Here is an 11,882-nt window from a genome sequence, read left to right as displayed (position 1 = left end):
CGACGGGGTGACATATACATGCTAGTAAAAAAGAAAGAAAGGTAAAGGTAAAGGACCCATGGACAGTTAAATCCAGTCAAAGGCAACTATGGAGTTGTGGCGCTCATCTCGCTTTCAGACCAAAGGAGACGGCGTTTGTTCACAGACAGCTTTCCGGGTCACGTGGCCAGCATGACTAAACCTCTTCTGGTGCAACGGAACACCGTGACGGAAACCAGAGCGCACAGAAATGCTGTTTACCTTCTGCAGCGGTACCTATTTATCTACTTGCGCTGGCGTGCTTTCGAACTGCTAGGTTGGCAGGAGCTGGGACAGAGCAACGGGAGCTCACTCCATCACAGGGATTCGAACTGCCAGACTTCTGATCAGCAAGCTCAAGAGGCTCAGTGGTTTAGACCACAGCGCCACCCGCATCCCTATGCTATAGTAAACTGCTGCAGAAAGGCTGGGGGAAGAAACTATAGTACAGGAAGTTGCTTTATACGGAGTCACGCCATTGGCCCATCTGTCAGCAGCTCTCCAAGGTTTCAGACAAGAGTCAGTCCCTGCCCAGCATGCCGGGGATTGAACTTGGGACCTTCTGAATGTAAAGCAGATGCTCTACCCCTGAGCTGCAGCCCAGCTCAGTCAAGTTTGAGCCCCGCACTGGGCCAAAGATTCCTGTATTCCAGAGGGTTGCGCTAGCTGATCCTTATGGTCCCTTCCAACTCTACAATTCTATGATTGCCTTCTTCCATTTGAGCACAATTTTCTGGTGCAGTTCCAGAGGGGGTGGAAATGTAATGGGTATATACGAGCATGTTACATATTCAGATTTGAAAATAGGCTGTCTTTTTAATTGGACTCTAGTTAAGCTAATTAAAAGTGATCAACGTTATTTAGAAGAGCAAATGCACATACACACTGTCAAGCCATTTTACAGGGCAATGGAAGCCACTGGAGTAGACATATATTACCAAGGAGGCATACAGGAGGCAATGCAGTCAAGCAATCTACATTGTAAAGAAATTAAGGACTGACATTATTCAACCAATGTCAGTCCTTATTTTCAACTTTGCCTATCCCGATTCAATTCTGTGTGAGACGCTGCATTCTCAGCTCATGAATTTGTTCTGAAACAAATCTAGCCTTCAGGGGCATTTAGCAAGTCAATGTATGATCACGGTGATGCCATATAATCTTGTCTGTCCATAACATAAAGGAAAGTAGATTACTCTTAAGAAAACAAAAACTGAGGGCCTTGGCCAAAGTTGTCAATAACTTTTATGAATCTGTCTTTGGGATAGTAAGACCAAACCCATCGCAATATCAAAATAATATTTACAAAATATTTTAATGAACTGGATGCATAGTTGGGCCCAAGATTCACAGGTGGTGAAAGCAGGGAGGCCATTTTGCCCAGTATTCTCAAGAGGACAACACAGGCATCCCCAAACTCGGCCCTCCAGATGTTTTGGGACTATAACTCCCATCATCCCTGACCTCTGGTCCTTTTAGGGATGATGGGAGTTGTAGTCCCAAAACATCTGGAGGGCTGAGTTTGGGGGTGCCTGCTCTAACAGCTTAGGAGGAAATGTTGTTGTTTTTTTTAAAAAAAAACAAAACAAAAACAAAATCCAGAAATACCTCTTCTGAGAAATTTTGACTTGGTCCTAGGAAGTACAGTCATACCTCGGTGTCAGGGAACTGCCATCGGAGCTAGAGGCGGAGGGAAGGCTCCAGAGGGATGGCGGAGAGGGTCCCAGTAGGGAGAGAGGCAGCCCGTCCGCTGGGGAAGGAAATCAGCGTAACACCAGTGGAGAAGGGGGGCAGATGGGGGAATCGGAGAGGAGGCTCCAAGACTCCTCGCCAGAGACCAGCGGAGAGAGTATGGGTACTCCGCTGCCCACACCCTCCCTGCGCAGAAGACTTCCCCGCAGGGAGAGTAGGAGGAGACTTGGCATCAAAGAACTTTTGTGCTGGAAGAAGTTCAAGAAATGCCCACTGGCGGATTCTGCCAGCGACTGAGACAGTCACGATGCTGGAGGCTGTTCAGTCAGAAAGGGTTTAACCAGGTAACCTCGCCAGCAGTGGCGGCAACCTATGCACGAGCAACCCCTAGAACCATTACACTCGGGTTAAAGTTGCTTCAGGTGGAGCGTTTTTAGGTTGTGCTCCGCGGCGACCCGAAAGTAACGGAACGCGTTACTTCCAGGTTTTCCCGCTCACGCATGCGCAGATGCTCAAAATGGCGTCACACGCATGCGCAGAAGTGTTGAATCGTGACCTGCGCACACGCAGACACAGGTTGCGTTCGCTTCAGGATGCGAACGCTGCTCCGGAACGGATCCTGTCTGCATCCAGAGGTACCACTGTAGTATGAAGGACACTCGCTGCAATTATTTGGGGCAAAGGAAACACACTTTGAATTACGCTGGTAGGAAAATTGCCTCCAACTTCAGAAAATCTTCTTTGTGGTGTGCAAACCCATACAGCGACTGAAGCACCAGTCCGGGGAATTCTTCCTGCACAGCCAAATGGAGCGGAGAGCAGATAGATAATGGTGTGGTGCCCAGAATAAGTGCCTGCCTTTCTTACTCCTCACTACAGGTGGATGAATAATGAAAACGCTGTGGACAGGTAATCCATATAAAAGCTGACAGGTGGACAAAAACACCTTGATGAAGCCATTCAAATAAAATTATATCAGCCAGTTTGAATGAAGGCCCCTGAGAGTTGGAAAAATATATATATGCACAAACACCCATCTGCTTGATAGGGAACTTTGGAAGAAGCATCTTCACAGTCGCTGACAGGCATGTTTTGTTTTTTATGCTCAATTTTTATTCCTATTTTTAAAATGCAGTTTCAATATCCAACAACAACATGAGCAATAACAAATAGGTTAGTTATGTCTTGTTGCTATTTGTCACATCATTATAAGCTCATAATGCACATGGATAACGGACATGAGGTGAGTCTGTAAACCTCTATACCTGTATTATGCTTATGGCTTTTATTTTTACAATGAAAGGAGCCCCCTTGACAATTGCCCTACATTTATTGGGATTTTACTAACTCTGAACTTCCCACTAAGCTATACTTCTTGAAGTCAAGATTTAGCTAAGCAGTAGCCCAAGGTTTAGCTCTGTTTCTTGGGAGATCAAAGGGCAGAAAATGTTTAAAATTAAGCGCAGATTTAGCCACTGTGATATTATTTAAATGTGACATTGTCCGCACCTGCTAAGGTAAGCATTTCACAGGAGCAGAACCCTTGTGGTGGACTTCTTATAAACTCTGGTGTAAGAATGGGTGAAAAGTTATTTAGTGAGAAATTCTGGGCATTTTTCAGAGGGTTTGTGGTAGGCAAAGCCATCCCAACTTACTTTTTATCCCCTACCACTGCTGCCAATTTTGCAGTGGTAGTAGAAATCAAGCTGTTCCACTGGCTACCAACCACCACTTTCCATCATAATTTTGTCCCTGGTATATCAGCGGAAAGCATGACTAACCTTGAGTTATTTTTAAAAATGTATTTATTGATTTAATTTCAATAGCACAAATCACACAAAGAATTCTACCTCACTGGGTTGCTGTGAGAATAAGGTGGGAAGGAGGGAAACGATGTCCGTCACCTTGGGTTCCTAGGAGGAAAGGTAGAATATAAATGCAATAAATAAATATCGGTAATCAAAAATTATATTAGTACACCTTTCCATCAGACCCTCTCCTCCCCTTGTCCCTAAGTGTTTCCATTGCATGGGTTAAGGTCGATAAGGTAGTAAACATTATCTGAATGTTTACAGAGTTTGACATAGTTCAATCTATAGTTATCTTAACAGATCCACCCTCAAACCTAAAACGATTAAGTATATAGAATAACAACCGTTGCAGAGGGAGATCAACAAGGAAAACCCTCTCCCGCCATTTTGGGATTCATTGAATGTGTCAGGAAAGAAGTAGATTGGTGTGACCTATATGAATTGTGCTTAGACCTCCAAAAAGCTTTTGATAAAGTCTATTAGACTTGACTGCTCTGTGAAACATAGTAATCATAGGAGAGAGGTCAGATTGATAACTGGCTACATAACAAGAAGCAGAAATATGATTTAACATTCGCTTAACATTATAGCCACTTGTGCATGTGTTAGATATGGAGCAATGGTGTGTTGAGTCTGCTTTTTACAGCCACTACATGTTGTCTGTAGTTGTGTCAAGAGAGCACAATGTAGCAGCTCCTGCTTGTATGTGAGACTAGGACACCTGGTTGTACCATAGAAGAAAAAGCATGGCCTAGAAAAAGACCCAGAGTGATGTTTTCAGCCTACAGGCCTCAACAGGGGCTGTGCATCAAATTTCGCCTACCTTGCTGCTGCCACTGCTCCTGCCACCACCTACTTGCGCCTGCTGCCGCCACCTGCTCTGCCCCTGCTGTGCATCCTGCCCCATTCAACACTGCTGGAGAAGTGGCCCCTCCATCGTTGCCAATTTTGGGCAGGATCTTGCCCAATATGGCTGTGATCTTGCCCCAAATTGGCATTGGTACCAGTGGTGTTTCCCCTCTGCTGGTGGAGGCAGAGGGGCAGACAGGACACCCATGGGTGTGCCCCCTGAGGGCTTCTGTTCCATGAAGCAGAGGCCTCACCTGCCACATGGCCTTAAAGTTGGCCAGGGATGAGTATTATTCAGTTCATGGGCTACTCCAGAGTCTGTGTAATGGCCTGGGAATCGGATTCAGAGGCTGTACCTGAGAGCCTGCACAGGAGTCCCCGCCTCCAGGACCAGCTGAGCCGGGGCTGGGGCTTGAACCTGAAGGGTCCTCACCTGTGCCGGATCCTCAGGAGCAGGCACCAGCTGAGTCTGCTCTGGCTCCGGAGGTGATCGAGGACCCATTGCCTGCAAGTGATCCACTCTCAGCCCCGTCAGGGGAAGAGGAGGTTGCCTCTGGGTCCGGTCACCCTCCAGCCTCTCCTGAGCTGCAGAGGCTCAGGGCAGAGAGGCGGAGGGAACTAAGTTCCTGCAGGAGGAGTGCTCGCCTCCAGGCCAGGAAAAGTGAGTCACCTGTGAACCGGGGGCCACCCTATGCCTCGGGGCAGATAAAAGCCAGCCAGCCCAGTTCCAGGTTGCGGGAGCAACATTGTTGGTAACCTGTTCCTGCCGGCACTCTGTCCTGCTCTTCTGCCAGAGTTCCTGACCTCACCCGACTCCCCGCCTTGGACCCAGCTACAGCTTTGACGGACAGCATTCATACCACACCCTTGACCTTGGACTGGACTCGGACCATGCCGCACAGTAACCCCCCGGGACCAGCGCAGTCTGGATCCAGAGAGGAGTTGCCTTTGTAAGGGAAGGAGGTACATATCTTGAAGTTTATGGCACAACAACAGCTAGGCCACATTACGTGCCCATGGAAGGTAAACAGCAGAATGTGTGTCTTCCCAATCTGTGCCTGAGTTAAGGAAGTTTATTAAGTCATTACTCATAGCAGATCCCTGCAATGTAATAAAACTTGTGGCTAATCCCATAACTGTTCTGCATCTTCATTCCGAGATGTGTTGGGTAATCAGCAACTAATGCCTTTTATGGTGGCATATTTAAAAAAAGTTTCCAGTTAATTGTGTTTCTGTATTGCATATTTAAGCAGGTTTAATAAATTAATCTCAAGCTAACAAAGTTCTAGATAATGAATAAATGTCAATTAAATTGGTTGGTGTTCTGAATTGAGAAACAGAAGATAATGCAATTATTTTCCTTTCTTTCATCAGCAGCTTCATTTTCAGTTCTTGGCTGTTCACCCTCGCCCCCATCCACTAATTGTTTTGAGAGTGCTAGGGATGTGAAGGAATTGTTGCACTGTTTTGATTTTAGTACTACAGTCATACCTCGGGTTACAGCCGCTTCAGGTTGTGTTTTTTCGGGTTGCGGACTGCCGAAATCCAGAAGTACCAGAACAGGTTACTTCCGGGTTTCGGCGGTCGTGCATGGACAGAAGCACTAAATTGTGCTTTGCGCATGTGCAGAAGCGCCGATTCACAACCCACGCGTGTGCAGATGCGGGTTGGGAATGCTGCGAGTTGCGAACGTGCATCCCGCATGGATCACATTTGCAACCCGAGTGTCCACTGTAAATATATAATGCCTTACCAAGGAGGCTAGAGCTGCTATTCTATTTATACTTGCTTGGGAGGAAGCCTCACTGAATGTAGCTTTCAGTGCCTTCTATGCCAAAAGCCACAGGCTCATTCAAAACTCTGGAGAGCTGCTGACGGCCAGTGCAGACAACACAGCACAAGATACATAGACTAAGCTTGGTCATTTGATTGCCCTTTTTACCCATTGCTGTTTTTTTACTTGTATATATTGCTTGTTTTTTCACCAATAGTGATGTATGGAAGTGAGAGCTGGACCATAAAGAAGGTTGATCACCAAAGAATTGATGCTTTTGAATTATGGTGCTGGAGGAGACTCTTGAGAGTCCCATGGACTGCAAGAAGATCAAACCTATACATTCTGAAGGAAATCAGCCCTGAGTGCTCACTGGAAGGACAGATCGTGAAACTGAGGCTCCAATACTTTGGCCACCTCATGAGAAGAGAAGACTCCCTGGAAAAGACCCTGATGCTGAGAAAGATTGAGGGCACAAGGAGAAGGGGACGACAGAAGACGAGATGGTTGGACAGTGTTCTCGATGCTACGAACATGAGTTTGACCAAACTGCTGGAGGCAGTGGAAGACAGGAGTGCCTGGTGTGCTCTGGTCCATGGGGTCACAAAGAGTCGGACACTACTAAACAACAACAATTGCTTTTTTTATGTTGCCATGGCCATTGGCTAATGCAAATAAAGTTTATCTTATCTTATCTACATAGACTAAGGCTGCAATCCTGAACCTTCTTATCTGGGTGTAAGCCCCATTAATTCAATATCAACGACTTCCGAGGAGACGTGATTAGGATTGCTGCCTTTTCTACATTGCAAGGACATTGTGTTGTCCAAACTACACCCAAGGTTGTGACTTACTTTTGAGTAAGCTTACATAGACTAAGGCTTCAGTCATAAACTCACCTGGGAGTAAGACTGATTGCTTCAACAGGACTTATCTCCGAGTAAACAAGGAGTTAATCTACACTGGTAAGTTATAATGTTAAAATGTATTATAAAACCGTGACACCAGAGGGCACTGTAGAGCAGTGGTCTGTCGCCAATAGGAAATTGCATTGGGAGCTATATTTTTTTAATAGCTTTTTAAAAATAGTGTTTTCCAGATTAGTGTAGATCCAGCCATGGTTAGGAATTTGCAGTAAGGTTACACATGCCATATACAATAGCTATCCACAGGGGGGCTATATGTGCAAAGGCTCATTTGGGAGTAAGGCTCACTGAATTCAATGGAGCACCTCTGAGTAGGTCTGGCTAGGATTGAGACAGATGGAGAATCTGCCTCGAGAGCCAATGTAAAAGGAAAACACGGCAACATTATTTATGTAAAGACCTGCCATTGGGGGGAAAAGGCAGATTGAATTATGTTTCGTTGTGCAGAGTGCAGAAACAATGAAGCTTTTCTTTAATTAATACACATATGGACAAAATCGACACCTTTTTGCATTCCTAATCATAAGTACAAGGGCTGCCAAATCTCAGGTGCATGGCACTCCCGTTCTTATTGGTTGACGTGGCAGCAAAGGAGCGATAAATTGCCTGCAACAAAAAACTCCTGCAAGAGATTTCCGAAGGCAGAAGGCAGCAGTGAGGTCATGAATGCTGATGAACTGAATGCTGCCCCAGTCGATTCCTTATGGAAGAGAATTAAAAGCAGGCTTATAGAGATTACTGTACAGGCAGCTATGGATTATCTGTCTAATATGCATCTCGTTTCATGATGCCAAGTTATAGAAGTTAACTGTATTCTGGAGCCATATTTATATGGCTAGACATTCTGTGCACTATGCACTCTCTGGATATGTTGATTGCAGTGCCTTGCATCAAACAGCAAACAAGAGGCCATCAGTAGCCTTCTTCAGGTATCCACTATGTATATAGGCTAAACATTCAGGGGGAAAGATTTGAGGATGAGCACTCTTGCTGTTCCAATCACTTTCTAGGATTTGGAGGACAAATCCTTGGTTTATAAAAATGTGTGCATTGTCTTCTTTTTTCAGGTTGTAATATCTTTTCTACAGATGAGTTATATTTGGTTTTTTTTAATGATATTTATTGAGATTTTACAGGCAATAAAAAGCTACAAGATTAAAAAAAAAGAAATAAAAAGAACAACAATAAAAGGGAAAAAAGATACAAAATACAAAAACAAAACACATAAAAAGAAAAAGTTAAAAAGAAATCAATATTTTCATGTCTTATATTTCATTTACTTGTTTCCTGACCTCCTCACACCCCCTTTTTTGTATTCCAATTCACATAATTAATTCAGCAAATCCTTACCCTCTATCATTTATCTTTACTCAATATCTTAACCTATTATGACTATATATTTTAAACTATTGAGTATATATTGTCAATCCGTATTCACATATTCTTGTTAATCTTTTTACCAATACCACTTATTTTCTACAGATGAGTTATATTTGATAGGAGACATTAGTGTTGTGTACAGTATAAGGTTGGGGAAGAAGAGAGGGGGTAGGGTGGTGAAACTTATATTCTTTTATATGTGGTACCCACAATATACAAAATACTTCTCCAAAATCCCACAAACCTCAATTTCTTGTAGGGGAATTGGAGCAGTTGCAATGGTGGAACTATGATGGTCATCCTCACACTTTCCTCTTCTGTGTGTACTGAATCTGGCAATACAATGTCTAAAGAGGTCTTACTTTCATCAGCTGAAGATGCTATACAGAAGGGAGTGGGGAACCAGATGTTCTTCTCTTTGACATCTGGTGGGAGGGTGTTGCACAGGGAGGGCGCCACTACCGAGAAGGCCCTCTGCCTGGTTCCCTGTAACTTGGCTTCTTGCAGTGAGGGAACTGCGAGAAGACCCTCGGAGCTGGACCTCAGTGTCCGGGCAGAATGATGGGGGTGGAGATGCTCCTTCAGGTTAACATCACAATAACATCAGCAGACCCTCCAAGCGGCCCTATTTTCCAGGAGCAGTCCTGGATTTACAGAAGCCACCCTGGTTTCTTATTTAATCATGGTATGTCCCGCTTTTCCTTAGGACTGTTGGCTATTTGCAGTATGGTAGTGCTGCAGAGAGCTTGCTGGGGAGACCATGCATTAAAAAGGGACTCAAAAATAACTTAAACAAGGTTTTAATTACAAAAACAAAAACTCCTTTTACACTAAATACATCATCAACAAACCAGACCCTACCACCAACCCATCCCCCAAGGTAATGAGAGAGCTAGGTGCTGCTCCTTATATACTATACCCAATTGCTGACACAGCTTGATTAACACAACCTAGCAGCACCTGCTATGTTTCACAGCTGTAAGACTGGGTCTCGTTATTTGCCTTGGCCCTGGCCCTGGCCCCTTAAATACATACACATCAGGTGGAACAATGATGAACCTTTACATTTAAAGAAACCATTCAACAAGGACATCCCTATTTTCATCAGAGAAATGTTGGAGAGTATGGAGTTACGCATCCCCTGAACCAAGGAGGTGAACCTACCAGGACCCTGAGATCACCTTCTGAGGCCCTCCTTCGTGTGCCTCCTCCTTGAGAGGTCCAGAGGGTGGCAACACGAGAACGGGGCCTTCTCTGCAGTGGCTCCCTATATCCAGGGAAGTTCACCTGGCACCTTCCTTTTTAACCAGGCCTTTGGTTGACCTTATGGACATCCTATACCCTTTTAAAATGTGACTTCTCTTTTGGGGGGGGGTGTTATTGGGTTATCGTTCTTATTTTGATTTTGTATATTGTGACCTTTCTGTGAGCCACCCTGAGGCCTCCAGGTATAGGGCGATATATAAATTCAATGAAGAAGAAGAGGAGGAGGAAGAAATTGCACAACCATTAGAAGGCACCCAAAGGCAGCCATTTTTTAGTGTTTAATAGGTGGCATATAAAGGATAAAATTGTGATGACGATGATAGACTAGGACGTCCCTATTTTCATTGGATAAATTTTGGAGCATATGCATTAGGCTACCCAGTTTTGCAGGGCACTCTACCCAGAAGCTCCAACAATCAGCTGATCATCTGAGCTCCTTGGCACTGTGCTATGCAAACCCAAAAGATCTGCGGACCGTTGATGCTTGCAAAACTCTGCGCACAGAACATTGCATGTGCCTCTGATTGGCAAGTGTTCACACATCTCTCTTCTCCAGCAGAGGGAAGTGGCTGGAGGATTCAGGAGGAATGGCTGGAGTGCATGTGTTTGTGCCCCCACTGCTCCCAGGGGCCATGGCTTCCTTCTGCCTAATGGTAGGGCTGTCCCTGCCCCTTTTTTAAAATGTGTTTCTGCATCTTTCTGCATCCATTTGTATTCTCTCTCTGCTTAAGAAGTAGGTCATTTTTCAGATGGCTATTTGACAATCGAAGCTGCTTGAGTAGTGTTATGCCACAGTGAGATGATGTACTTTGATAACTTAAAGATAAGCTTGAAATCTCTTTTGTCAAATGGCCAGAAAGGGGAGGGGAAAGATAGAGAGTGGAGCAGGTTTGACAAAAGAGGCCTCCAGGCCAATTTAAGGAGTCTGAAAGGAGCGATTTGAAGGTAATAAGAAGCTACTGGCTATTTACACTATACAGTAACTGCAGTGTATTACACTCTCTTAAGATCATCCCTGGAAGTTGTTCTGTGGAAAACTCTATTATTGTGAGGCTTTTTCGTTTTTATTAAGAGAGAACAGGAAACTGTAGTACCAAGTGCGTTATACAGATTGAAGATTACAGGGGCACAGAAGAAGAAAATATATGTTATCTGTGCCACTGATTCGATTGACAAAAATAAATGGAATCAAAGCTCCGTCAGCAACGTTGGTTATCTTAAATGAAGGCAGTAGTTAAATGGTCCATCTATACTCATTAAAAACACCACCACTTTGATAAGCTTTTGTTGTGCCTGTTCAGAGGAATTTTCGGGATCCTCCAGACATTGTGTGTGTGTGTGTGTTGGGACGATGGTGGGAAAACTGGCCTGATGCAGTGATGCAACGAAAGTCTGTAATGTCCTGGCTCAGAATACGAATTTGCCTAGCTTGTATTCCATGCATGCACTGTGAATTGAATGACGTGTCCCTGAGAAGTTCTGCCACTGAAAATGAGAGTTTGCAGATGCACAGGATCCATTTGCAGTTTAAGAGCTGTTGTCAATGCTACACGCAGAGCAGACCCACTGAAATTAGTGGGCCTGATTAACTTGGGTCTATTAATTGGAGAATAATTGACAAGCTACACATTTATGCACCTGCAGACCCTCATTTTACTGGAACTAGACACAGTATTCCAAATGTGGTTATATCATAGCTTTGCCTAAAGAAGGCATGGCTAACCTGTCCCTTCCAGATGTTGCTGAACTACAACTCTCGTCATCCCCAGCCAACGTGGTCAATGGTCAGGAATGATGGCTATTATAGTTCAGCAACCTCTGAAGGGCATCAGGTTAGCATAAATGCTGCCAGGATCACACATCTGGGTGGCAGCAGCTGCAAGAAAAGGTGTACTTGTGGGTCAGGTACAATTTCACGAAACCTTTCACCCATACACTGAAGAGTTTATCAAATCCCTTTCTATCAGTGTTTCTCAAACTGGGGTTCCCAGCTGTTGTCGGACTACAACTCCCATCATCCCTGACCACTGGTCCTGCTAGAAAAGGATGGTGGGGGTTGTGGTCCAACAACAGCTGGGGACCCAAGATTGAGAAACACTGTAATATCTAGCTCATCTCCAGCGAGGAAGAAAATCATTGAACACCCCAACGCTCGTTTGCCCCTTT

General features: G+C 44.6%; 1 protein-coding gene across 1 annotated transcript in view; it reads left to right on the top strand.

The window, feature by feature from the left end:
* The window catches only part of WDR25 (WD repeat domain 25), a 423,366-nt gene extending 411,931 nt beyond the window's left edge, over positions 1-11,435 (top strand). Inside the window, exon 8 of the mRNA XM_082218380.1 lies at positions 11,426-11,435. The gene's annotated coding sequence lies outside the window, so the exon portion shown is untranslated. The remainder of the gene's footprint in view (positions 1-11,425) is intronic.
* Positions 11,436-11,882: the final 447 nt, after the last annotated feature.

Source organism: Podarcis vaucheri, assembly GCF_965113315.1.
Source record: "Podarcis vaucheri genome assembly, chromosome: 1".
Taxonomy (NCBI): Eukaryota; Metazoa; Chordata; class Lepidosauria; order Squamata; family Lacertidae; genus Podarcis; species Podarcis vaucheri.
The sequence above is the reverse complement of the archived record's forward strand: the minus strand, read 5'-3'. Positions and strand labels throughout refer to the sequence as shown.